Source organism: Fukomys damarensis, unplaced genomic scaffold, assembly GCF_012274545.1.
Source record: "Fukomys damarensis isolate Sample0158 unplaced genomic scaffold, DMR_v1.0_HiC HiC_scaffold_12, whole genome shotgun sequence".
In the NCBI taxonomy this organism is placed as follows: domain Eukaryota; kingdom Metazoa; phylum Chordata; class Mammalia; order Rodentia; family Bathyergidae; genus Fukomys; species Fukomys damarensis.
In genome coordinates, this window is record NW_022900924.1 from 48270613 (window position 1) to 48273625 (window position 3013).

At 39.1% G+C, this 3013-nt stretch overlaps 1 long non-coding RNA gene across 1 annotated transcript in view; it reads left to right on the top strand.

Moving 5' to 3' along the window:
- The first annotated feature begins 456 nt into the window (after positions 1 to 456).
- Positions 457 to 3013, top strand: part of LOC117285675 — a 5382-nt gene continuing 2825 nt past the window's right edge. Inside the window, exon 1 of the long non-coding RNA XR_004516741.1 lies at positions 457 to 515. This is a non-coding gene — a long non-coding RNA (uncharacterized LOC117285675). The remainder of the gene's footprint in view (positions 516 to 3013) is intronic.

A 3013-nucleotide genomic window follows, 5' to 3' on the forward strand; every position in this document is an offset into this window, starting at 1 on the left:
GGAGATAGAAATATTTTAACGGGAGCAGGGTGAGAGCCTATAGTTTCTCCTGTTCATATCCCTTGCCCTAACCGCACTTGAGGGCTCTCCAGAGCTTCTGAGAAATTTCCACTACCCTGTAGAACACCAAAATACCGCACGCGTGCGCACGCACACACACACACACACACACACACACACACACAAGGGGAAACTGAAGGAGCTGTAAAAGATATAACACAGACAGTAGCAAAGGGTCATTACTAAGTGCCATTAAATCCAAGAAATGAAAGTGGAAATTGCATCCCTTCCTCCAGAGTATTTAAAGAATACAAAAGCTTAAAAATGTCTTCGTGTGCTTTCTGGTTGATGGATAATGGCAGGAAAAAAAAAACAGCACTGTTTGGTAGTAAATGAGTCATGAATTGGTCCTGTGATCTAGGACCCTGATTTTGCTTTCTGCTTTCTAGTACCTCAGTCGCCATGCATGTGCTACAGAACTCATATGCTCAAGGAGCTAACAAATGGAGTAACAGGTATGAAGAATGCATTGAAAATCACAGAACAAAATTCTGCATCGTGGTGCCAATCATTCTCTTATTAAGTTTGGTGGCATTAAAATATATACAAGGAAAGACACTGAAACAGGTTGATGAATCTGCAAGGGCCCCTGATTCCTCAGGCAGACCAGTAAGAGTCAGGCTGAACAGCATCTCTGGAGGAATCAGCACACTATGAAATCATGATGTGTGATCACTAACTCGTCCACTCTGCACCAACGACCTTCATCTCTGTTTTCAGCATTCTTTGAAATCCCTGACCTTCTCTGTGTCACTGAACTGCTGAATGACTACTCTGAACTCAGTCGGGCATCCTAGTCCACCCCGCTGATGTAATCAGACAAAGCTTACCCTGCACAGCCAGAGACACTGATTAGCATTCAGTTCAGCAACTGGAGTGGAGCTTGGAGAGCTGATAAAGCGTATGAGGCCGGCATCCAGGCATAAACCATGTCACCTTCCAGAGTAAGAACGCATAACCTATGCCTTATTGTTGTCCTACTATTGTTGGAAAACTCTTGGAGGTTCGTTCATTTTTAATATGGAGAGTTAAACTAATAATCTCTTCATAACAAGGAAAGGGCACTATTTCACTTTCTATAGAGCTTTCAAAAAATTCCAGAATGTCAAAGCTGGAGGAGGAGACAGAGGTCGCCTGGCCCAACTCTCATTTTACAGTCAGAGGACCTCAGAGCAGAGAGGGATATTGATTTCTCAAAGTTCACTCATGAATGTTACTAGTAGAGCAAATATTAGAAATCTGAGAAATTCCCTTCCAACTTTGGGTTCTATTTATTGAATAACAAGAGAATGAACATATTAGTATCAAGGGGATGTTGGGAAGGTTAAGGAGTTGGCAACTAAGTTTTACTAGCGTATTTTGGGCTGGAACAATGGACAGAGTGTACCTAATTTTATGGCTCTATTGTGTACATGGGGATTATCCAGCATTCCTGAGAAATAATATTGGCATGTTATGTGTCAGGTGGGTGCAATGATAACAGAGTCGAAATAAATTACTAAGTTACTTGAGTCTGGACATATATTTCCATAGTTTTCTAAACTTGATGACTTAGTTTGTAATTTTCAAGCCTTAAAGAACAACATTCCATTTGACCCAGCCATCTCTCTGCTGGGTATCTTTCCAAAAGAATTAAAAGAATCATACCACAGTGATATATGTGCTCCTATGTTTATAGCGGCACAGTTTGTAGTAGCTAAAACTTGGAAAAAGCCCATTTGCCCATCAGTTGGAAACTGGATAAAGAAGATGTGTTTTTTTTTTTATATAAAATGGAATACTACTCATCCATAAAGAATGAAAAATTGGATTCACTCATAGGAAAATGGATACATATTAAGGATATACTCCTAAGTGAAATAAATAAGTCACACATGTAAATACCAAATAGTTTTTCTGATGTGATAAACTATAATAGTACATAAGATCCTAATGAGATAATTGGCAATGTGAAATAGAAAGAAAAGTGCTAAAGGTGTAGGGAAAGTGGGAAGGGTAGGGGAAAGGGAATAAGGGAAAAGAAAAAATATGAGAAAATGAAAAAAATGGAAATAAAGTGTTTGTAAAGGGGGAGGGTAGGAGGGGGTGAAGGGAGGGCAGGGACAAGGGGAAAAAATGAGAACCAAGACCTGTCATGTAAAGGTACAAGATCCCAATAATGAATGTGACTGTACTGCACACCTAAAATGTACCAATAAACTTAATGAGGAAAAAAAATGTTGGCAGAGTCTCTAGTTTGGCCTAGGCATTCTATCTGTAAGAGGCAAAATTAGGGCTGGGGATTTTTAGTTCAGTGGCACCAGGCCTGCCTAGCAAGCACAAGGTCCTGAGTTTGACCCCAGTACAAAAAAAAAGTTAAAATTAAGTCCCTTCCCTCATGATAGAACTTTTGCAAAAATCTTTATAAAGTTTCGTTTCAGTCCAGAGACATTCAGAAGTGGAACGACTCATCCTAACTGCATGTCTGTGGGTAGGTTACTTATCCAATCTGTGCCTCAGTTTCCCTGCCTATAAAATGGGGATAGTGATGGTACCTGCCGGAAAGGATCATTGTGCTAAATGATTAATATCCTCAAAGCACTTAAATACTCCTATTACCATCGTCATTGTAAATTCAGGGGTGCTTTGAAAAGCCGTGACAAAGACCTGTAATTTCTGCCTCTCTTTTTTCTTCTATTCTTCCCATTAATCTTCTTCCCTCTCTGATGTTTTGTTTTGTTTTGCTTTGGTTTGGTTTTGTTTTCAATATTGTCTATTTTTCCTCAAAAAGTTCCTTCTCAATTTGAGGGCACTAATTGCTTTCCACTACATTTTAAATGAGGCTATATTTTAAAAGTAACCTGACACTTGTCCAAATAGCTAATTTAAATTTATGTGTCTCCATCCTTCATTCTGCAGTCAGAATTTGACAGACTCAGCTTTTGATTTTCAAAGGAAATATGTATATATATAT